Genomic DNA, 24,839 nt, shown 5'->3' with positions numbered 1-24,839 from the left:
GCTCTACTGTTTAATTTGGTCTGGTCTGTGACTAAAGCAAGACAAATAGTATTTTTAATGAAACCATTTAATAACTTCTGGTATCTTAGAATCGAAGGCATTGGAAAAATGCAATTAAAGGATGGCTAGATGTAAACAACAACAAAGAATCACTGCTTCAGCGTCACTGACCCAATTCGTTTTGCTTTCAGGGTTTCAGCGCCTTAAATGGTTTTGAACCAATGAAGCTGGATTCCCTTAAAAAGACGGACAGCCCATCGTGTGAACTATAGAGTTTGTGGACAGATTTATATTGGTGAGTTATTGTAAAATATCTCCAGGTAAAAGTTCAGGTTTTCTAAAATCCCCTTTGGAATGTATTTTCAATTAGTTGATGGCTATGGATCGCCAGCAGCCTCTGGATGTTTCATTGGGATGTCTAATAGCAGGATCATATTGATTGTCTTTCAATTAATTGCATCTGGTATTTTCATTTATCAAAAGCAAAATACATGTAATTAACTCTGAAGCAATATAGTTCAGTATAGTGATTGTTGCTGCTGCTGCTGCTGCTATAGAGATAAGTCAATGAAAATTATACGGCTAGGAAACTTCAGTCAGAATGGAAGTCGTGTCAGAAGCTCTCGACATATTAATTACAAAGAATAAAAGTGAATTAGAGAAATAGTCTCATGCCACCCCAGTGGCTCAAATAAAATGGTAGATGGACGTCTTTAGAAAGAAAACAGCTTGCTGATGATGGCACATCTTTAATGAGCTTAGATTTTTAGAGTTACCAGCCTCTAGGATGTCTTGAACATATAATGATTTTTTCTGGTGGAGTTGACTGGGAGTGTGGGTGTGCGCTGAGGAGAGCATTCAATTCTGTCTGCACGCGTTTGGAGTGTGGTTGAGAAAATATCGATTGATACAGTTCAGTCCTCCACCCATAGCAAGGTTTGGGGGTCTCGAGTTTAGCTTCAACATGCCTTTAGCCATTTTTCACAGAACATGGATCTTACTCAAAGTCTCAAAGTGGCAACTTCTCAGAAGTGATTGATTTTTATCCTGCTGAAAAAAAAATGTTTTCTCCTTGAGCTAACAACGTCGTTTTAAAGCAAGAAAAAAGTGTGTGAGCAAATTTTCTCAGTGTCCTTTCTGTCAAACCCTTAGGCTTGTTCCCTGAAGTGTTGAATAGGACAGAGTCTCTGGTTCAGAGAAAGGTCAAGTTCACCACCGTGGACTTTAGACCTAACTTCCCTCAGAGCTGTGAGCACCAGTGGGCAGCTGCCTGGGGCAGCCCAGCTGACCCTTAGCCTGAACTCAACTAGCAGAATGGGTTGTGGCCCCGGGAAGGGTCTCACTGTGTGTCTCCCTCCCTGTTCCTGTGACGTAGGGTCAGTTGGGGACACTGCGGCAGCTACCTGGGACCCAGGCCTGCCAAGCCTGCTCACCAGCCAACCCTGCTCACTAGTAGGTCACCTCTTCTGGGCATTTGGAAGCCTTATTTGTGAATTGAGTAGTTGGACTGGGATGGTCCCCATGATCCCCCACCTTTTAAGATTTAACTTGGTGTAGAAGTCTGGAAACCTTTACTGGGAGTGATCTGAGAAGGCTTGCCCAGCCAAAGGCCACAGCAGATGTAGTTCACCAGAGGGTTACTTATCATGGCAGACTCTGTAATCTTTGGACAATTCTGAGAATCTTATCAGTGGGAGGATGAGACACTGGAAATATCATTGAACCTTCTTTGAGGGGAACACGGGTGTATTTATCAGTAAGGCATGATGGCTGCTCAACCATATGCATCCAGTTTTGCCTTTCAAAGGCAACGTTTATTTCTTTTCTGGTTTTCACTCATTCTTCTAAAAGAAACCTTTTCTTTTTAGACCCTGTGTGCTGGAATCTGCCCAGGATTCTCAGGCAGAGACATTGTTGTACAAATTCTTTGTGAGCCTGGGGCTGACAGGTGTTAGTTCCAGTGTTGGGTGCTGGGGCTGAAGATGTTTTCACTGGGTCACAGTGATGGAAATCCGTCTGACTTCCACAGGCATCCAGTTCCATGTCCGGGCACTGGCAGCGCCCACTGCTCAAGTCCTTCATCGGAAGATGCCCTAGACTCACCTGCCGATTAGGGGGTCATCTCGGCTGGAGAGTCAAAACTTCAGAGTGACGCTTGGTACATTTTATAGACACCGCAGAGTTGGAAAACTATTGCCTCTAAAGATGAGAATGTGGGAATTCATAATGTAAGGATGAAATGGTCTTTTTCGGTATCAAAAATGGTTGAATAGTGGCATTTTCATTTGACTCAACTAATAATTGAACCACTGCAGGATTCTGTTTAGTAGTGGTCTCGATCTCAGCATAGAGGAACATTAACATTGCATAAATGCAGCCAGTATGAGAATGAAGTTGCAACACAACTCCTGATAAATTTTTCCTGAACACCGAGCGTGCTCAGACACTTGGCCTTTATGGTGGTTCCCAGCACTTCTGTGTTTTTGGCATAATTTTAGCTAACAGTTTTTGATAGCATTCTGGAAGAGCTTGAACGGCTCATACAACACTGGATTGGCCAGAAGTGGAGCAAGGCCACTGTGCTGAGAGGATGCCTTGTGTTGTCTACAGCCACACCCACGTTGACTGTGGCCTGTTGGCCTCGCTGCCCCACCAGCACTGGGCATCCTGCCATGCAGTTAACCTTTGCCCCTGACCACCCTTGCATAGACTCACAGGGTGGAGTCCTCCGTGTCCCCAGAAAGCACATGTTAGCCCTAGGACCTCTTGTCTATGGCTCGTCGCTGTGCCCACTAAGTTGTACCCCACTTTTTGGATGGCTGCCCTCTCAGCCCCTCCTGTGGGCGATACATAGCAACACAAGATGGGCATCTTCGATTGTAACCCGAGGAAGGACCACATGTTGATTTTAACCTGGTAGCTCATCTGTTGAGGTCTCTGGCCTAGACAGATCTTTTTTAACGTGAGCAGAGGAGAAGGAAGTAGATGAAAAACGCAAAACTCATGAAAAGTCACAGCCTCGGAATGGCAAACCTGGAGGCACTAGAACCATTTATACGTCATTTTTGTCCTCTTAGTATTTTTGAGTATGTCCTAATTTAAAAGCATTATATACCTATTATTCTAGACTTGGTATTTGGTTTGTGGCTTTTTTTTTTTTTTTAAATAACTTCAAATCAAATACTTCAGCTTTTTCCACCCCAGGAGACTGATTTTGTCATTACTGATGAATAATGCTACATTTAGATCCGTTGCATTTTGTTTCTGCTTTTACTCTGTTCTGTATGTTGTTACTTGTTATAAAATGAAAACCCAATATGCCCTGTGGTTTGCTGACTTCTCTTGGAACCAGAGTTGGTTCTCCATCGGTTCAGATGGATCATTGTTTTTGTTGTACCATTTTGTTATTAAACATTAATATTTGCAGCAGCACCAAATTACCTTGTATTTTAACAAAAGCGTTAGGGGAAAATAGGCACTTTTTGTTACATATTTACAAATAAGTGAAAATGCAAATCAAAGCCCTTAGCTTTTATTCTGTAAGATGATGGCGGCGTACTGGTGGCTGTGGTTTGGCAGACATGACAGCATATCTGGCTGCCTGCACCCAGAGAAGCTTGTGTAGTGTGTTATTTTGACAGATTGCAATAATGATATAGAAGCTTGATCTGCCTCACGAGGCCCCAGGGAAAGACGGTCGAAGGTCCCTGGCTGCTGGTGACACGATGTGCTTGGTGGTGGGGAGGTCCTTGCTGCCATGGGGACTAGGCTGTGCTGACCATCTGAAGTGTGTGTTTTAGCAGGCCAGCAGGGTTAGGTGAGGTCATCTCCCTAGTCATTAGGGCCTCTACCCTGTTTCTGCCAGGACAGATTTCTTCTCCAAAAAACAGAAGGGAAGGTATTGCCTTACTCCAGAAACAAAAGCTACACCTTGAGGTGGGTCTGACTGTCGACGGTTGAGGAGCAGAGGCGGTATCTGGCCATGGCCATGCTGGTCCTAGCATTGTGACCTCCCAGGGTCCTCCTGAGCTCTTGGCCTGCACTGACCATCAGCCGTCCGGTGCTTCCATCCAGCCCGCATTAGGAGGTGTGATCCTGCTCCAGTTTTAGGCCGGAGGCACGACTGCCAGTGTCGGAAACCACAAACCAGAGGGAGATATGCAGGGCCTTTCTTCTCCAGGGGAACTCTCTAGATGAGAAACAGCCAGGATGCCGAGATGGAGGCGGTGGGGAAGAGGCTGTTGGAGCTTCAGCCAGCTCTCTGTGGAGGGGGAGGCGGGGCCCAGCTGGAGCTCTGGGTTCCTGGTTCTCGTTTAGATTTTATTCCTGAGCCACAGAGCCAAGCTCACATGGGGGCTGTTCCCTGGGGGTGTTGATTCAGCCCTTGGCCTTTCCTCCTGAGAATCTCAAAATCTGGGCACGGCTCCTGGATAGGACCAGAGAGATCATCCACCCAGTCCCCTCATTTCTGTTTTCAGTGGCCGTCCTTGTCCACAGTCACGTGTACTCAAGCCCCCAGCCCCTCAGCCCCTGACTCCTCCGGGTGGGTCATTTTCTGCTCTGTGAGTGCTGTTGCCCACCTCCCTCCCCTCGTGACTGCTGGTTCTAATCAGTCGATTTACCAGCCAGGGAGGCACAGAATGAAACAGAGAGTCTTAATTTTCACCCTGTCATTCATTTGTCTGGAGTAAGCAAGCCTATACTTCCTGAGGTTCCTGGCCAGGGTGGGTCTGCCGAACTGTGCTCCTGCTGGGTGGCCCCGCTTGTGAGGGATGGTTCCTCGTGGTGCTTCAGGAGGCCGGCGGAGACCCCGGCCCTCTTTCCCCTGGTGGGGCGGGAGTTGTGTCGTTACTGAGCACACCATCCAGGCGTTATGCTGGAAACATAGGTGTGTAGCCTAGCTCTCTTCCCAAGATCCTCGTGACCCTGGCTAAGATCCTCATTTTATTAGTGAAGAACTTGATGCTCAGATCCGTTTGCCAGCACGTGGAGCCTGCAAGCAGACCTGGGCTCAGACACCAACTGTGTAACCCCAAACTCAGGTTTCCCATTGTCCCTGCTGAAACACTGCAGGGGTGTGACTTACTTCGCTAGGACTGCGGGATCCCTTTGTAGTCCGTGAGGACTCCTGAGGGCCACGGCTCTCTGGGAAGTCATGTTCTCACGTGTGTGATGGAGTCGGTCCCTGCCCCTAAGCACTTGGTCCCTGGGAAGTGGGGCTGACCGTGGGCTGCTGCTTGCCCTTGAGGGTGTGGCTGTGTGCTGGACTCAGCGTGCAGAGAAAGCCCCTCTAAGGCCAGCCATGATGGAGACTTGAACAAGCCCCAGACGGGGGCATTCCTCCCCCGCCCCTGGTTTCCTCAGTGGACGGAGGAATGGCAGCCCAGGTTACGGGACAACCAGAGGCCAATGTTGGTGGACTGATCCTTATTCCTCTGAGGCTTGGACCATGTATGTGTTAGAAGGAGGAAGAACGGGAGGTGTGGATGGAGGTGATGGCCTGCAACAGGGTAAGAGCCTCGCTTGTTGAAGGAAATGGCATTTTATATTGACTGTAAGTTCAGATTGAGGATGTATTTGTGGATCTGTGAGTGGGTGGGGAATGAGCTTTCTTGTATAAAAATGTTGGATCTCTAATCAAGCGTTCTGGGTGTGATTAATGAGAGAGGAAAAGATTATTTCATTGTGTAAATATTTTTCTTTAGCATTTATGTTACCACTGCCTTTGTTATTACTACTCCTAGAATGCATTAGACTAATAACATTTTTTAAAACTATGGTCTTAGGGCCAGCCCCGTGGCGTAGCGGTTAAGTGCACGCGCTCTGCTGCTGGTGGCCCGGGTTCGGATCCCGGGCGCGCACTGACGCACTGCTTGTCAGGCTATGCTGTGGCGGCGTCCCATATAAAAAAAGAGAAGGAAGACGGGCACAGATGTTAGCCCAGGGCCCGTCTTTCTCAGCATAAAAGAGGAGGATTGGCATGGATGTTAGCTCAGGGCTGATGTTCCTCACAAAAAAAGGTCTTAGTTTCAGTTGTACTTCCATCTAGGTTTTTTTTTTTTTTTTTTTTTTGTGAGGAAGATCAGCCCTGAGCTAACATCCATGCCAATCCTCCTCTTTTATGCTGAGAAAGACGGGCCCTGGGCTAACATCTGTGCCCATCTTCCTCTACTTTATGAGGGATGCCGCCACAGCATGGCCTGACAAGTGGTGCGTCGGTGCGCACCTGGGATCCGAACCCAGGCCGCCAGCAGCAGAGCGCTCGCACTTAACCGCTACGCCATGGCGCCGGCCCCCATCTAGGTTTTTATGGAGAGACACACACCACCTCCCCAGGTTCAAGTGTAATCTGGCATTACTTTCAACTTAGCAGCCGCTTCTCGGCTACAAATGCTAAAGAAATACTGTACAGCTCAAGAAACAGCCCACAGGATACTGAAAGAGTGTACCCAGAGCCCTGGGTACTTTCAGAGTGTTTCTCATCATCTGATTTCTGGATCCTGACAATGCATTTTCTAAAGTAAGGCTTTAGGAAATGGCTGAGAATTCAGTTGTCCCTGGTGAAAGTTGTGTCCTCAGGCCTGTTGCTTGTGCCTTCCTCTTTCCCTGGCATCCGTCTAACACCCAGCTGCACACGTTTGCTTTATTTATTGATTGATTCATTTATTTTTGGCAAACTTGGCAACTCCCACCTGGCCCCATGCTGTTAAAAATAAAGTCTTCTTGGTTAACTGAACGCATTTGCAATTCATTCTTTCCACGTAGCAATTAAGATAATTCCCCTAGACTTGTACCAGTTAAGGATAAATAGGAGGTTTTAAAAGAAAATGGTGTGTAATTCATTGGTTTTTGTGCGTGGGCCTGTGGGTAATACATGAGAATATCTGCCATGAGTGGACTCCTGTGCAAGGAGGCAAAATGAAACGTTTTTCTGTACTTATCCTGAGAAGCAGCCCGAACCGTGACATTTATACATATTTCATAATGTGGTTTCTTTAGACACAGGAGCAAACAAATCAGTTTCTCAGCGGTATACTGTTGAAAAGAAACAGCAACAACCTGTGGGGTAAGTTGCAGAAGCTGTTAAAATTAATTATATATGGCAAAAGATAGAACATTAGGAAAAAATATTAATATGCAAGGATAAAAAACACAAACGCGGGATGAATAGCAGTTCCGAGCATCAGATCCCTGTGTTCAATTTCCATTGCTTCATGAATGTGTACTGACTAACAACAATGGCTTCCACACAGGTCCACCCCGCCGCTATTCCCATCTTTCTCCAGGCTGATGGGATCACATGTCCCCGTGAGCCTCCATGCAGTTGGATCCATTTGGAGGGGGCCTTGATCTATCGGACAGTATTGTTCTGCCTTTTAATATAGGAGATTTGTAGAAAATGAGTCTTAAGATATCTGGTTCCTGTGCCTTGTAACTCAACACCTTTTCTGTGGCCGCCTTCCCTCTTCCGGTTCAGCTATGCATTGTTTAACTCAAAGGAAACTTTTGTGGGCCTGGGCAGGGTGTAACCTGCAACTCCTTGAAAAATTCAGCTGAGGCAGCACAGCGTGGGGGATCGGTTTCCACTTGGCTGAGGCTGTTCAGCTGGGTGGTGCTTTCATTCAGGATACCAGAGCCTCAGGTCATGCCTTGCCGCTTTTCCAGGGGGAGGCTGGGACGCAGGCTGGGCAGTGCAGGTTTTCTGGAATGCCCCTCGGTTCAGCCAGTCATGGCAACCTGCATCCCGCCCCTTCTGCAGGCTGAAGACAGGCATCTGCTTCCACAGCTGGGGAACTCAGGAACGGAAGCATTCGTGGGAAGCACTGTGGAAGGGTGGGTTCTATGTCCTGGGAGATTTAGACTCCGGCTGCCCTTGGCCTCATCTGCGTCTCTTAATCGGTATTGATAATCTGCTGGGACTCGCCCTGCTGGGTGCCCACCATCCCTCACACGTTTGAGTCCACACAGTCCCTGAGTGCAAGAGGGTGGCCCGCCGTCTGTATGAGCCCTCAGTCATTGTTAGCACAGAAACCCAGGACTTGAGTCTTTGACGCTGAGCATTCTGACTCTATCAAGTGAAATTGGATAAAGGTGTTTGTTATAAACGGACTTGTATTAGGAGCAGTGCTCTGTTAACATAGAACCTTCCAGAGTGATTTCCACAAGCTTTCTGAGGCAGAGGCCACATCTGTTGCCCTCATTGTCTCCTTAATTTTCTGTATTTGATCTGCACATTATAGATGCCACAGGACTGTTTTTTTGAATGAGTGAATCCCAGGCTGCGGTGGGACCAGGGAGGTGTGGAGTGGCTGGTCCCCTACAGGAACCCATCCCAGCATCTGTCTGGAAGGCAGGGTTGATTCTGCGTTGGCTGGGAGTGTTTTCTGCAGACAGAAGGCAAACCAGCATGTTACACTACCTGTTTGAGGGAGGTGTGTGTGTTCTGAAATAATAAAGCCATGTTCCTGAGTTTTCCACGGCAGGAAAGCAAAGGCACGCCCTGCCTCCTGTACATGCAGGCAGGGTGGAGAGTTTGAATTCTGTGTGGCTTGGGGACCGGGCTGTAGTCTCCTGTCGTCTGAGGGCGCCATGCTTGTGGCAGCCCCATAGGCGATGGGAGTTGTGGTTCAGCTGCCTCGATTGCATCTGAGCTGGGATTACAAGGACAGCAAGAAGGCCCAACTGGCTCCCAGAGTCCCATAGCCCCGGGTCCCTTGGGACTGGAGGACAGATGGCCTGAGTATCAAATTCCTTCATTGGACCTAGCACTGTGGCCGCCTCCTTTGCCTGCCTTTGGAGATTTGGAAGCTGGTATTCCCTGCATGTGTAACTCACGGCCCCAGTCTCACTTTTGTTAAAAACCTTAACTTAGAGAGTACAGTACTCCTGCTTTTCATAATTCAATTGAAGCTCACTGCCACTTCCTAATTACAGCAGAAGATGACCTCTAAACCGCGACATGGGGCTGCAACTTCCTCTAGGAAGGAGGATCATATTGATTTGTACTGTGATCTCCCACGGGCTTAAGTGGCAGCACCGCAGAGGCCTGTTTAAGGCCGAAAAGCCTTCTGCTTGCGTGTTTAAACAGAGCAGATTGATGCCGCCTTAGACTTGGCTGGGAAGCAGCCCAGCTCTTTAGTATGGAATTGCATCGTAACAGTCGCTCCCTCCAGCAGCCCGATGACTTTGGCACATCTTCCTGTGTTTGCGTGGGTAACGAAAAGATTTCAGTTGCCGAGGCAGAGACTTGGCTGTGGCCTTGGTGATGGGTAGGGGGAAGGGTCCTAATGGCTGTACCAGGAAATCCTTGCAGCATGACCTTGGCCGCCTCTCATGGCATTGACCTTGGGCAAACTAAACCCCTCTGTGCTTAGTGCTTCAGGTTCCCACTCTGTCACAGGCGGGTGAGTAGACATGCTTAATCTCAGAGTGTGGGGGTTCAGTGAAACAGTCATTGAGGAGCACTTAGCAAGTCCTTGGTACATTGTAAAGGCTTAATAAAGAATGACTGCTAGCATCATCATCATCGTCATCATTAGCAGCATCAGTAAAGGAGATAGCCATATGCTTAGTGTGGGGGGGAAGCCCTGGTGACCTGCCTGTGGCTGGAGAAGTACAGAGTGTATTGCTCCCAGGGAGGCACCTGTGCTCGGGGTTATATGAATCTTTAGATGAAAGGTGACTAAAACTCTAGCCTTCCCTTCTCATAACAATTCTGTCTTGTTTTCCTCCTGGGACTCTGGAAGTGGGATGTATCCCCCTTTCCTACCAACCTGCTAATGATGTTTCTTCATCAAGGATGAAGGGTTTAGGGTTCCTGAAGCCTTTTCCACGTGTTGCACATTGGATTCGAGTTCTTATTTTTGTGAGAATGAGCTAATCCGAGCCACAGGAGAGGCAAGGTGCTGGTGTCAAGGTACTGTGCCCAAGTGTGACTGGCTCCCTGGGCACCTGTTTAATAATGTGCATCCTTCTCTGGGAATGAGTCCCCACTCTGCTGTCAATGGCTCAAGGTCTCTGCAATTTGCCCGAACATTAAGTGTGACCAGTGGGGCTGAGACCGGCACAGCCCCCATCTCTCCCCAGCAGTGACCGGGTCAGCTGTGGAGAGGGGAGCACATGGGGCTTTATCCTGAGAGCCAGGCTGGGAGAGGCCGGTTAGCACGGCCACTTCACATGAAAGGCTGTTAGATTCAGGTCACCGGCTTTGGACTCCTGCATTTTATGGCAAAGTCTAAAAATGCAGATTTGTAACAACCAATGTTAATGAATTCAGACTGTTTGAATTTCACACTGAATAATGGCTGAAATTATCAGAGCCACGGGCTTATGAAATCCTCAGATCAGAGTAATCTTTTCTCAAGATTCAATTGATAGCATGATGTAATATCACATTACTTTTATTAACAGTCCTGGCCATAAAAGAAACCCACCTATTAGGATAGGAGAATTTAGTAAAAATAGTAGTAATAACAAGACAATTTGGAATATGTAATATATTCAGTAAATTTCAAAATGCGACATCTCATTTAAAATGCAATGTTGTGCCCATAGTTATTGAACGCAATACCTCTGTACCCTAGGGCTTCCTCTTTTCTACATTAAAAATATTCTATTTAAATGCAGATTTTGATTTGCAATCTAGGAAGAGAGTTCAGGGAGTGTGGGAAGGACACCTCTGCATCTGTTAAATCAATTTTGGTTTCGTGTTATTCTTGATCTTATACTGCATGTCCTTCTCTTCGCTCATCCTCTCCTCCCCCAAACGGTAATTTCTAAACATACATGTAAGGAAAATGCATCAGGTTTCAGAGGGTAATAATGTTGGTGTAGAATTCCCCTCCACATATACCCCCCATCCAAGTTGAAGAAACACAAAAGGCCCCCGGATTTCTTCACAGGCCAGAAGTCTGAGAATGTCTCCCTTTAAACTGGGTTAATTGCCGCATCGGGGAATGAATCCATATCCTAGAACTCTGTTAATAGTTACACGCATTTGTAGTATTTAAGCTTTTTTAATTTTAGAGTTTGTTCCTGCCAATTCTGTGTGTGTGCATGTGTATTTATTTCCTCTGAGTTCTAGCCTTCCACTGCTTTTCCATGTACATTGGGTACCTTACCTAAAAAACAGACGCAGCCGCCATATCGCCGGGTGCAAGTGTCAGGAAGATGCTGGGGCTTCCCTTCTCAGCGCAGAAGTGACTTGTTTGATGTCGAGCTTCAGTTACCAAAGAAATGGATTTATAGCTTTTGACATTCTACTGTTAGAATTAATTAGGTGGCTAATCATTATAAATACCATTTTCTTTTGCTGTTGTCTCCATTTAATAGAGCATCTCCTGCTATATGCACTTGCCAGTTTCAAACTGAGCTTTGTATTTTGGCTTTTATGATCTGTCAAGGGAAAATGAAAGTAAATTCTTTATAATATGCTAATTGATCTATTTGGGAATTTTTAGATATAGACAGCATCTGTGCTTGCCAGTAACACAGTTAATAGCTTCCGTTCTTCAACATATGAGAAGGTTTTTGTGGTCTACTTGTGACCTTGCTGAGACATACCATGTCCTCCCCAGGGCTTGGCAGTGTGGAATTTGGGGGCCTTTTCCTGGTGCCTTGGGACTGGGCCGGAGACCATGTGGAATCCTATTTGGAGGGTGCCTCTGTCCAGAGTGTTCTGGGAAGAACCCAGGATGGCCAGCCCTAGTTTTGTGCCCCTGTATTCCACCCCCAGCCTGAACCAGATGGGCTGGAGTGATGGGTTCACAGCTAGTGACCTTGGGCCTGGGCAGTCCTCAGAACCCTTCTGCCCTCTTGGAGGTGTCACCTTCCTGGGTAGTTGGGCACCTTTGTGCTTTCCCTCAGGCAGTGGTTTTGGCAACTCAAGAGCTTGTTGTTCATCCAGACCTGTTGGTAGTGCATGTAGCCAGGAAGTACTGTCTTTTCCTATTGAGCTGCACCCTGTAAATGCTGCCTCTGGGAAAGGAGAGTTAACCTAGCAGTGATGGGAGATGCTTCAGGTCGAGGAGGCAGAGGGAGATTCCTTCAGGGTGCCTGAGTATTGGAGCTTGGGGCGTGTGTCTTAGGCCTTCCCTGGCCATGGAAGATGAGTTGAAAAGCGACTTTTTTTGTTCAGAGGGCCATAGTGGTCCAGCACTTGCCCTGAAAAGGAAGCCCCGTGAGGTGAGTGTTCTGAGCATGCCGATCACTCACGCAGGCAACCTCACTTGGTGTGTGTGGCCGGTCCTTTATTCTTGTTATTTTAATGGATAATGGAGGGTAATTGTCTTCTCTTAGCACTTGGCAGTTGCAGAGGTGACATTTGAACCCAGGTCTGGGTTTCACCCGCATTCCCAGCATGCTCTGCTCCATCTCCGTTTCCCAAAAACAGTTATACAAAGCTTTGGTATTGAATGTATCTGACCAGCTGTTGATTTGATGACTTGTGTCACTATAGACTCTCAAGTTTGTTTACAAACGATCTCTAAGAAGGGACTTCCTGACGTGTTCAATGCTCACAGTCTGGCGGGCTTGTTGAGTTTCGTGTGTGGGATTGGGAGCTCCGTTCCCCACAGCCCCAGCCTGGCTGGGGATGGCCCCAGACCAGGACATGCCTCTTGGACTTTGCAGTAGCCGGAGCCCCAGGCTGGACCAGTGCAGGGAGGGAGGCTCAAACCCCAGAATGTCTGTTTCTCTGTTCAGCAGAAGCAGCCCCGTGCTGGCTCACTGGTGCTGCGAGGGTGTGGCTGGAATGGGGGCAAGTTAGGGGAGAAGAATGAACAGGAGGGTCTTCTTCTACCCTCCCCTCCTTGGAAGCCTGGGCCACTCATTCCTCAGGTCCTGACCTTTTTCTGGGCTGTTAAACACAGAGACTCCAACCTAGTGATGTATTAAGGGCTAGGTACGTTCTGGATGCTCTGCTCAGTGCTGAGCATTCTCCTGTTATCGCTACTTCTCAGCCACCAGTGATGGTGTGTGTAGGTGTCATCATTACCAACATACGTAAAGAACGGGCTGCAGGTTCTGGAGTAATCAGCCCAAGGGCCTGCAGCCGCTTCCCAGGGCTGAACACATCCTGCTTCACACCTGCCCAACGACTGATGGCTGAGACATCTCAGCACGGTTTAAGACATATGCATAGTGGGTCCTTTGTGAATGGTGGTTATTGACTGCTGCTACTGCTGCTGTTGCTGGTGGCCTCATTTCCCTTTTGTTTGCACCTAGACCCTTTGGCAAAAGGTAATCACTACAGAGGGCCAGTCATTGAGACTGTCATTGAGTTACCAGTACCCCTGACCTATTCATCTCTGGCTGAACTTGCACACTCGGGCACACTTTATATGCACACACGTGCACATGCTCAAATGCACACACAACGCACACACTCTTACACATATGCGCACTCATGTGCACACACCAATATTGCCACATGCTCACACACACATGCACACGTTGGGGGGTATGGACCCCGCTTGTGGTGTGTGTGCCCGAGGGGCGCCTGCAGCTGGACTGGGTGAGGAGTGTCTTGGACCCCATCCTCACTTGGGTGTTCCCCTTGGCTGCCTCTTGGGCTTAGCATTGAGAAGTACAGCCTCTTACTTGGCTCCCACAGAAGAGAACTGAGGTCTTGGATAAACAGTCATCCGTCTTAACTGTTGGCTGAAATGTTTATAGAATGGAGTTGGGGCATAATTAGACTATGCTGCTTCTTTCTCCTTTTTCCCCAGGTTGATGAGTAGGGGCAGTTTAATTTGAGACTAGTAAATTTTATAATTGGATTTAAGAGAGGAAAACGAGTGGACCTGGTCTACACATTACCTTTAGCACGGTGGCTATGGGAGACACTCGCATCAAGTATGGATCAGATTATTTTGTTACGCCAACATTAATATTGGGAGCACACACATAATCTAGAGTCAGCGGTTCATACACTACTATCTCATTAAATTTTCAGGCAAAAGCTGCAAAAATTAATTGGAGGCGTGTAATAGTTTAGAATGTGAGCCGGCTTATGGTAATATAAATTATATGAAGAGAAGACAGTTTTATATACTGAGAGAGGGAAAACTGGTTTACTTTAATGAGAAGAGATAGAAATGTAGAGCTATTTTTTCATTACAGATGCACTCTAAAGTGTTTGGACTTAGTTGATGAATAGAGTTAATTCGCTGCTACAGTTCCAATAATTCATGTTGCACAGTTTAATGACTTCTAGATAAAAACAGGATTGAAATGTTAATTTCTCTGAAGAAATTGGGGCACTCTTGTATATCAGGCTTTCCCTCTATTAAACCACTAGTTAATTTCACTAAACAAGTCTCCTGGAGATATTTCATGCTACATAGACTTTTGTATTTCTTACCTGAGTTAGCTTACTCCTTGTTGTAAACCTTAATGGATGTGACTGTCTTAGATGAGAGGATTTGTCAGGCAGAGATGTGTCTAGATAACTTGACCGAGTAGAGGATCTCTCCACATTTAGCTCTGTAAACAATCACATGACTTAATCTGTATTTTAGTGACTAGTAACTTTTTTTTTCCTTTTATTTGGCTATGGGTTTGGTTGAGTAGATCCATTGTCCATGTTTTTGAGCTGGGAAATAGGAAGTGTTGATCAGTCAGTCTTAGATTCCTGAGGCTTTGGTCTCAAATCTGCAGGAATTTTATCATTACCACCATATTATTTTATTTTGCATTTAAAATTTTATTTTGGACCTTTTCTCCCATAAGGCAGATTCAAAACTGAGTTCAGCATCTTCTCTTTCTCTTTATTTTTTTTGTGAGGAAGATCAGCCCTGAGCTAACATCCATGCCAATCCTCTTTTTGCTGAAGAAGACTGGCCCTGGGCTAACACCTGTGCCTATCTTCCTCCACCTCATATGGGACGCCGCCACAGCATGGCCTGACAAGCAGTACACCGGTGCGTGCCCAGGCTCCGAACCCGGGGCCACCAGCAGTGGAGCGCGCGCACTTAACCACTACGCCACGGGGCCGGCCCCCATTCTTTCTCTTGAACCTACTCTCAGAAAAAAGATGAGCCGGAAATATTAACTATAGTAACAAAGTTAACTAATAGTGGTACTGTGTAATTAAGGAATATTCACATTTTCTTTTTCCTATATTTTTTGTTATTATGATAAACATGTAAACATGTATTACTTTGTGGGTAGTTGTTGTTGTTGTTATTATTATTATTTTTACGATGGGGACAAAAAAACAAACCCACAAGTATTAAAAAGGGAGGGAAGAAATGACCCCTATCCCCTGTTCTCCGTTCTCGGGTCTGCCTCTGGGTGCGCTGTTAGAAGGGCTTCCTAGAAAGGACTCCATTAGGGCTGAGGAGGTGAAGACCTGGCAAGACTGACTTTTAACTTCCGGGGGGATGCAAGGACCCCTGCCCCTCACCCCTCACCCAGTTAGTGACCACTGGGCCCAGACGAGACTACACCCTAAGAGTGGGCTGGTGGATGCTGGTTATTGGTTTTTAGAGTCTTATCTGTTGAACGTGGCTATCTTGGACCCTACACCAGGGACCTTCTAACAAGTAGGGATTTGGTGTTTTTTCTGAGATATGTTTAGAGGTGTGTTTCCAGCTTTGCTCACAGAGCAGTCGGCATGGATGGGAAATGTAATAAGAACTTGACCTACTCCGTCGAGAGAGACACCCTAAAGTCTAGGCTGCTCTCATCCTCAAGTCACTAAACGTTCTCCTTGAGTTCCCAGCTTCTGCTTTAACTGCCCAGGGCTGTGGGTCAGGCACTGGGTCAGATTGTCTCCTTCAAATCAGCTTTTTCAGGACGCCAGCACCTGGCCCCCCACACCTTGGTTACCGAATTCCTCCTCATGTGGCAGGGAGCTCACTCTTGTCCTCGTCGTTCTGCTCACTTAGTTGATTCCATTCTTTTGTCTCCAATTGTCCTTTCTATCAGCTGCCTTCACTTCAGTGATGTCTCTTATGTCCCAAGTTGGTGAAAAATTAACTTGCATGTCATCGACCTCAGCTATTTCTTAGCATTCCTGTCCCTTTGAAACTTCAGAGGCTTTGGTTTAGGATTCCTTTAAGAGAGTTTCTCAGCTTTGGTGCTGTTGACATTCTGGACCAGATAATTCCAGGTGGGGCTGTCCTGTGCATTGTGGGGGGTTTCGCAGCCCCTCTGGCCTCTACCCCCTAAGATGCCAGTAGCTTCCTCCCTGCCCCAGTGGGACAACCAAAAATGTGTCCAGACATCACCAGATATGCCTTGTGTGTACAGTGCCTCTACTTGAGATGCACTGGTTTCAGGAGCGCACGTTTACTCCATGCCTGTTGTTGCCTTGTGCTTGAACCACTCCGACCAGCCCTGTTCACATTGGCGCTGAGCCTGGTGTGGCACAGAAGTTGCCCTACAGCCCTCCTCGGGGCAGTTCTGCGCCCTTCCTGGAAATGCACGACCCCCCCCCCCCCCCGACCCGTGTTGGCTTGCACTTGCTCCCCGTTACTCCATTGGCAGAGGCAGGGCCCCGTGTGTGGAGGCGGCCGCTTCAGCAGAAGAAGGGGCTTCGTGCTCGGCCATTAGACTCACGGGGGCGTTCATGACAGTGCATCTGACAGGCAGATTTATTCGTCCCCTTGTCATGGCGACGTGCTGGGATGGCATCACTGCTCGTGTGTCATTGATACCGGGCTGTCTGAAATCGGGACACAGCATCCCTCAGACTCAACTGAATGAGCCTTATCGGCACAAGGCATAACTTACTGCCTGCTTTTCCCTGTTTCTTTAACTTTTAATTGATACCATTTAGTTACCACCCCTGCTGCTAGGAATCTGGGGACAATTAGGAAAGTCCCATCTGTCCTTTGAACCACACTATATTGCTTTTTTTTCCTCGCTATCTTGAGAAGGCGGCGGATTTTAACAGCACTGTCTTTGCTTCCCACTGGATGGTTGTTATCTCACTTGAGTGAGTTATGGCAACTCTTTAATTCAATTATTTTCTCCAAAGCGGGCTTCGAGATGATTTAGTTTGAATCAGATGCCCAGGTTTTCCAATGCAAAGCGATGACTCCACTGAGGCCGGAGGTGGATTTTAAAGTTTCCTCTTAGAGTGTGGAGTGCATTCCATGCTGCCCCCCAGCTCCCTGGCACAAGCCCTTATTCGCTCTTTCAAAAGAAAGATTGGAAATGGCAGATGCCGTGGGCGTGGCCAGTCTTTCCCTGAGGCCAGGAATTATCTGTCCAGTAATATTAGGTCAGTGAATTCCTACCCAGCTGGGTCTGAAAGGAGGAAGGGTGCGGAGCGGCCTGGGTGCTGGTCGGGAAGGCCATTTATAAATCTATAAATGTACTCAAGAGTCTGCTCTCCTACTTTGGTATTTGACTTTCAATTAAACAAAGCGTCATGAGTGGAAGGTGTATCATACAGTCATTTTAACCAATTTGCTTTCTAATGTGGAAAATCTGCCTAAAATAGGACCTGCTGCAGTTGTTGTCCCGTATACAAAGAGGAGGTTAAGAGCTGTCTCCACTAACAGACATTTGGGCCTGCATCTTTTTGGTGAGAACTCTATTATTGAGCCTGTCTTCTGTTTTCTTTGTGGGCTCCAAGGTCCCTGTGGATGTCCCCTCCCTCAGATCACAGGACGCAGTGAAGATTCGATTTTCCAACGTGTTAGGGTGTTTTTACCCAGTATTAAAGGTTTATAGGTGCTTTCTGGGGAAGCAGGCAAGGTGATGGCTCCAACTTGAGTAGGCTTTTCCAGTTGCAGATGAGGGAGCTGAGGAAAGGCAGGAGTGGAGACACTGAGGCAGGAAAGAGCTCAGCAGCTGGGGTCCAGGAGTCCCTGGGTGCTGAGTACATGTAGCACCACTGGGTGCCGTTCACACACCACCTGATGGGCTGGGCTGAGGGCCACCTTTAAACTCGGGGGCACATGCTGCCCCCCAGAGTGAGCAGGAGCTGCCAACTGTGCCACTCTGGAAAGTAGGCTGTGTTCCTGGTGTCACCGCTGCCACCCTTGGTGGGAGCATCTCACTGAGTGTCACTCTAGTGTGTAAAGGTAGGTGTTTTTGTCGAGCGTCCGGGCTCCTAACCATAGGCCAGTGGCTACATCTGGTGCTTGATGGGAGAAACAGCAGTGTGTGCTTCCAGGGCCATGCAGGGGCCTCTCTACTGTGGACCTAGCCCAGTAGGATGAGACTCTGCCATGTGGGGGGGGGGAGGGTGTGTGTATGTGTACATGTGCATGTGCGTGTCCCTGTTCATGGGAGAAAGGTTAATAAGATACTGTCAGAGACTGTGATATGAAATAATCAGTCAGCCTCTCCAGACATAGAAACCAGTATCTGCCCTCAAAATAGCATGCATGCTCTTTGACCTAATCATCTTCCTTCTCCACTCGGTGCCAAAAAAGCTTTAATACACCAAGATGTTTTGTCATGATGTTATTTGATGGCAAAAAGACAGATGCCTCAAGCATCCAGCACTGGGAAAATAGCTCATTCTTTTTAAAATGATGCTTTCACAGTTAGAAATGACCTAAGAAGGAGGTTTGTCTTAAAGGGGAAAGATCCAATATGGAATGTACATTTATGAGTAAAACCATAGAAATACTCATGGGCAAATCTGATGAGGAGTATTTTATAGTGGTTATCTTTAGTTGGTAGAATTTGGGTGATTTTTTTTCTCATTTTCAACATATATGTTAAATTTTTTTTTTAACAGGGAAAAAATTACTGGTCATCTTGATGTTTCCAAGAGGGTCGTATGTTTATTGAAGAGGGAAGCAATGCAATGTGAGATTTGTAAAAGTAAAGCTAATTATCTACCTCTCTAACTCTCAAGACTGTCAGGGTTCTTTCTCCTTGCTTTTCCTAGAATAGGCAAATGTATGTGAACATTCAGAGGGGGTTTTGTGTTGGCTTACCAAAAAGAATCCTGCCATCCTTGTATTCCCATTTGATACAACAGGTTGTGCATTATCTCTACAGATCGGTAGACCTATCCACTGTTTCCCTTTGATTGTTTTTGGGCACATGTGCAGACACAGGATTTTATGTCAGTGGAGTCTGAGTACTTGCTTTGATTTAGGTTTGTGTAAGTTGGGGCCTTTTTTTTTCCTCTTGGCAGAACAGTGTATGCTAGTCCAGCTGCCATTTGGTAGCTGTGTGACCTTGTGAGAATGGCTGATCCTCTCTGTGCTTGTTTCCTCTTTAGAAATCGCGACAGTAGTACCTATCTTGTAGGCTGGTAAGGACTCAATGAGTTTGCTTGTAAATTGGGTAGACCAGCATCCGGAGACCTAGTGATCACCTTACCAACTTGCTATCTTTGGTGGTGGTGTTATTCTCCTCATCTTCCCAGTCCCCCCCCCCCTTTTTTTTTTCTTGTGAAGAAGATCAGCCCTGAGCTAACATCCATGCTAATCCTCCTCTTTTTGCTGAGGAAGACCAGCTCTGAGCTAACATCTATTGCCAATCCTCCTCCTTTTTTTCCCCCAAAGCCCCAGTAGATAGTTGTATGTCATAGTTGCACATCCTTCTAGTTGCTGTATGTGGGACGCGGTCTCAGCATGGCCGGAGAAGCGGTGCGGCGGTGCACGCCCGGGATCCGAACCCGGGCCGCCAGTAGCAGAGTGTGCACACTTAACCACTAAGCCACAGGGCCGGCCCTTCCCAGTCCTTTTTTTTTTTTTTTTCTTTTTTTGAGGAAGATTTGCCCTGAGCTAACATCTGTTGCCAATCTTCCTCTCTTTCTTTTTTCTCCGCAAAGCTGCAGTACATAGTTAAATATCCTAGTTGTAGGTCCTTGTAGGTCTTCTGTGTGGGACATCGTCTCAGCACGGCTTGATGAGCCATGAGTAGATCTGCACCCAGGATCCAAACCAGTGAACCCTGGGCCGCCAAAGCAGAATGTGTGAACTTAATCACAACGCCACTGGGCTGGCCCCTTCCAGTCTTTTTAACAACCAGTATTAGTCCACATTTTCTCCACGTTTGTAATCAGATATACAGATCTTCCTCCACTTAAGGTGTGGTTACGTCCCAGCAAATCCATCATAAGTCAAAAATGCATTTAGTACACCTAACCTACTGAACACCATAGCTTAGCCTCACCTCCCTTAAATGTGCTCAGAACACTTACATTAGCCTACAGTTGGGCAAAATCATCTGACACAAAGCCTATTTTCTAATAAAGTGTTGAGTGTCTCATGTAACTTACTGAATACTGGACTGAAAGTGAAAAGCAGCATGGCTGTGTGGGTACAGAATGGTTGTAAGGGTATCGCTTGTTCACCCTCGCGATCACTGGGCCAACTGAGAGCTGCGCTCAGTGCTGCTGCCCAGCGTCAGGAGAGCAGCATACTGCATGTCACCAGCTCGGGAAAAGATCAGCATTCAAAATTCAGAGTACAGTTTCTACTGAACGTGTATAGCTTTCACACCATCGTAAAGTTGAAAAACCATATTTTTTCTATTTTCGACAATCCCCCCTGGTAAATCGGGGACCGTCTGTACACATATAACACTTTAAGCATATAATTCAGTTCATAATACATATTCTTTGCATTTAACTGCCGTAATACATCAGTCAAATCCTATCCCTCTCTTAAGTGCATTTCACAAATTCTGTTTTTAAAGGAAAATCCCCTTTGGGTTGCGCCTACTCCTTCCTCTCCCCCCACCCACACAGGCAGACCTTATCTTCTGTAGCAAGCCTGGTTTTGGTTGTGATCTTCAAGGACTGTTTCACAGTCCCCTGGGACCAGTTCATTAGTGAGACTACCTCACCCCCAGGTGTCCCACCAGCAGAGCAAATGCAGAGGTGGAGCCCAGCTGGAACTGTTCCCAAGGACAAAATGAGGGCTGACTTGTGGGCGGCTTGTGAAAACTGAGCCAGCGGAGGCCAAGATGATAATGCTCCTATGACTTGATCCCACCCATTAAGGGGTTCCCCTGAGCAGCCAGATTGCAAGTGGTGATTTCTTTTATTGAGAAGGCATTGTTAAGCGCCTGCCGTATGTCGGGGATGGAGCTGGGGCCCTGTGAGAAATGATGTGTAGGGCAGTCTGGGACTGCCAGGCTTCAACTGCCCAGCTGCTCCCCTGCTCCTCTCACCTGGAGATTTTGTAGTTTCCATCCAGTCTCTCTGGGCATGGTGGGCCCACATTGAGCTGTGCCTGATTTGTGCACTTCGCGTAGATTCAGAAAAGGGAAGCAGCAGAAACAGTGGCGGGGACAGTTCTCAGGAGGCCTGGTGGGTGACAGGGCTCCAGGTTGACAGAATGGTCATTTAATAACCCTGTGCTGACTCTTCTTGCCAGGACCTGTGCTCTCCTGGGGTCAGGCCATCACTGTTCTAGTTCACCCATCATCAAATTTGGTCAGCTTTACAGAATAATTTCACTGATTCCGTCAGGCATTTTTGTTACCCTGATTTAAAATTTTTGCATCAACCTCTGATTCGTCAGACTCTCCGGATGTTTAAAAACAAAATGCCATTAGCAGTGTTTGTTTTCCTTTTCAGTTCTCTTGTGAAAAGGCAATTTCCATTCTAGTCTAAAATTTGTTGTCAAGAGCAAATATCTTAAAGTAAAAAAAATGTTTTGCAGCATATTATCAGGCTCAGAAATATTCTGTGTAGGTCTCAGCTTCTTTTGAGGCATCCACAATAAATACCCTTTTGTGAGAGCTGTTATTCATATTCTGTTGCATGTTTTGAGGAAAAAATTAGAACACAGCCTTTGGGTCTCCAATGCCAATTTTATATCTCAGCAACCAAATTGATGAATCCCAGCAGAGTAAAAGGCACATTGATAGGCTACGAAACTAAAATGGTCCGGTTTGGTATTTCATCTTGTCTTGATTATTTAGCTTGGTACCATTGATCATTGAACTCCTGGGGAGGCTGAGGAGAGCTGAGACTGACATTTATCTATCTCCCTTCCAGTAGGGTCTCCTTATTCTGGCAGGTAGGTGGGTTTACACAGTGATGAGAAGTGGAAATTATGAGGGGTGTTATCTACTCCCTCTTTTTGCCTCTATTTTATGGAAACTCAACGTTGTTAGGTTTTGCACAGGGCTGTTGATTTCTAACCGTTGGAAACAGTAAGTAATTTCCAGGAGAGAGACATTTTCCTATGCTTTTGACTCATTCTGTACAGTTCAGAAGGTAACCGGCAACAGAGATAAGTCCTGAGTTCTCAGGGTGATTTAGGCTCTTATATGCGCTGTGCTGATTGATAAAAGGTGTGCTCCAACACTGGTTGGATTTCTTAGCCACGACTGAGCGACAAACACTAACTATCAAAATAGAACCTTAAATGGCACAGAAGATACCACAAGTGGCTGGGTTGATGCTTCCGGTCATTTGTTGGGTGGTAGAGTCATTGCATATTTTAACAACTCTTCCTTTTGGGTCATGGTTTATAATTTGCCACTGTTTACCTGTACTAGTCATCCCGTCCCCAATTCCTGTTCCTTCTTTCTAACTAACAACAGCAACCCCTGTCTCCTGCCAACTTCCTATTCAGTTTATCTTGGTTGTTTTGTTACTCCTACTAACGGACTGCTGTACCATTCTGGGAGCTTCTTAAGAGACTTCGCTGCCTCTTTGACACACAGTAGGTGCTAGTTACATTTGTCTTGACAAGAATTCATTCATGTCACCTTTAGGCCCACTAGTTCAGAAGTCCCACTAGACAGAAGGAGAATATGGGGCATCTTCTCAGTGGGCTTTGCAGCCTGGAGTGCTGGGGTATCAGCCACACTTCGACCCCTGAAGAGCTCACAAAAGCAAGTTGAGATGGGGCCAGGAAGGCATCTCAGGACTTGGGGCTGTTGAGCAGAGGAGGGACACCTGTCCTTGGAGTATTTTCTTGTGAAAGAAGGGAGGCAGCTAGTTCCGGAGGGCAGAACTGGGTGGGGAGACAGGAAGCAGAGTTCTTTAAAACCTAAAGAATTTTAAAAATAACACAACTTGTCCAACCTTGGTCGGACCACCTGTGTGCTGGTGAACTGCCTGCAGGCCGCCTCGCCTTGCCTAAAGGGTCGCTGCGTGTCATGGGAGTCTGCGTCGAAGCATCCCAAACATCTCCTGTATTCAGACACATCTGAGTTGTCGCACACACCTAGACGTGGGCTCTTCCCTGTTAGTCCAACAGAAAGACTCAAGGGGAAAATAAATACAAAGAGGGGATGCAAGGTATGGGGTGACGGGGCAATAGAATTACAAAACTAGAAGGCTTGGGATCCTTTAGCAGATGGACCTTACCCTGTAGAGGACCTGGCAGGATGTTCCTGACGTGAATGGACGTTCCATCCCCAGGGCTTTCTTCTTCTTTTAACCTGTGTAGGACGGGCCCACTGACCCTCACAGATGCTTCTGTCCTTAGCAGGAAATTGCCCAAGGCCATCTACTCAGGGTTGAGGTTGGGGCTGATCAGTTCTTGCTCTCTACAGACTTAATCATTCATTCATTCAAAATTTGCGTGTGCGCGCACACGTGCACACATGTGCGTGCCCGGGACTGTTCTAGGTTCTGTGTGTACAGTGGACAAGCTGTCACCAAGCTCTTGTTCTAGGGCATGAGACACCCCTGATGGACTGTTTTGTTGCAAGTTAAGTGTCAATTTGAGAATATGCTGTGTCTTAGACTGAGTAGCCACTTTGGTGGGAGTGTTGAGAGGAGCTGAGATTGCAATGGCAGGAGGTGGCCAGACTTGTGCAGATCCAGGGAAAGGGCCTCTAGGCAGAGGGAGCAGCTACTGCAAAGCCTCAGGGCAACAACCAGGGTGCCATCATACAGATCCTGATCTTGACTGCCAAGGCAGTGGGAGCCGTGTGGAGAGTTTCAAGGACAATGTCATATGATCAGATTTAAGTTTTGAAAAAGGAGCCTATCCCTCCTCCTCCCTCCCAGAGAAGATCCCTAGGTGTCTCTGGAAAATGGTGTGGAAAGAGGCAAGAGCAGAAACACGGAGACCATTCAGGTGGACACATATGGCAGTGGGTTCATACATTAAGATGACTCATATCTTAGCAAGAATGTCCGTCTTAACTCGGAAGTGGCTAGTTTGAAACCTACAGGAGTAGATTTCCCTAAGGCTTCCTGCTGTAGGATAGCGTGCCCCCGGAATACTTTTGAGGTTCTTTGCGCTGATTTCATAAGTAAAGCTACCAGCTCTGCTTGGAGACTGAGAGGGAAATTGTCTCTGGTTAATGGGATCTTGAAAACGGCTAAATCCTCCACTGAACCCTTTTCTGTGATTGCTGGTTCACACGAGGGTGGCTCCCCTCGCCATATGTCCGCGTAGCTTTCTTTCATTGTCATTAAAGAGAGTCAGACGTGCGTATGGGAGAGAGACAGGATCCTGCTGTAATGAGTTTGTCTTCACCATCTTTTCTCAGCTGCTTAAATTGCTGTCAGGGCAGCGTAAGACTCTTAGAGGAGGGAGTTCGCTGATATAATTATGCTGTTAGTAAAAATGTTGGCGCCTTTTCTCCACTTTCCCCCTTAGCCACTAAAATAAAACTATCTCGGAGCTCGGCAGCTGTTTGCAGTCTGCCTCATGCTTCCTCCTGATGCATTGGTGTCGCAGCTTGGGTGATGGGTGGGGACGGGGGATTGAAGGTGATTTCTTTCGTGGTCCTGGGGTCCTGAGCCAGGGCCCAGAGGCTGGAGCAGCTCCAAGTCGGGTCGTCTTTGGGTTTTGCCCAGCGAGCTGTTGCTAAAGAGAGGGCTTTGTTTGCAGAGAGCCTGGGGAACGTTCAAGGGCAAGTGCACTTTGGCAAAGATTGCTGACATGGCGAGGCAGAGCTCTCAGGCCTGTGAGTCAAGCACTGGCAGTAACAGGTGGAGA

General features: G+C 47.1%; 1 protein-coding gene across 5 annotated transcripts in view; it reads left to right on the top strand.

Moving 5' to 3' along the window:
* CTBP2 (C-terminal binding protein 2) overlaps positions 1-24,839 on the top strand; it is a 163,880-nt gene that overhangs the window by 45,971 nt on the left and 93,070 nt on the right. For 4 of the 5 annotated variants that reach the window (XM_058544251.1, XM_058544249.1, XM_058544253.1 and 1 more), the window contains exon 2: positions 192-295. The exons of the other annotated variant lie outside the window; for it this stretch is intronic. The gene's annotated coding sequence lies outside the window, so the exon portion shown is untranslated. The remainder of the gene's footprint in view (positions 1-191; positions 296-24,839) is intronic. 5 annotated transcript variants of the gene reach the window in all.

This window comes from Diceros bicornis, chromosome 6 (assembly GCF_020826845.1).
Source record: "Diceros bicornis minor isolate mBicDic1 chromosome 6, mDicBic1.mat.cur, whole genome shotgun sequence".
NCBI lineage: Eukaryota > Metazoa > Chordata > Mammalia > Perissodactyla > Rhinocerotidae > Diceros > Diceros bicornis.
Note: the sequence above shows the minus strand (reverse complement) of the source record. Positions and strands in the feature narration are given on the sequence as shown.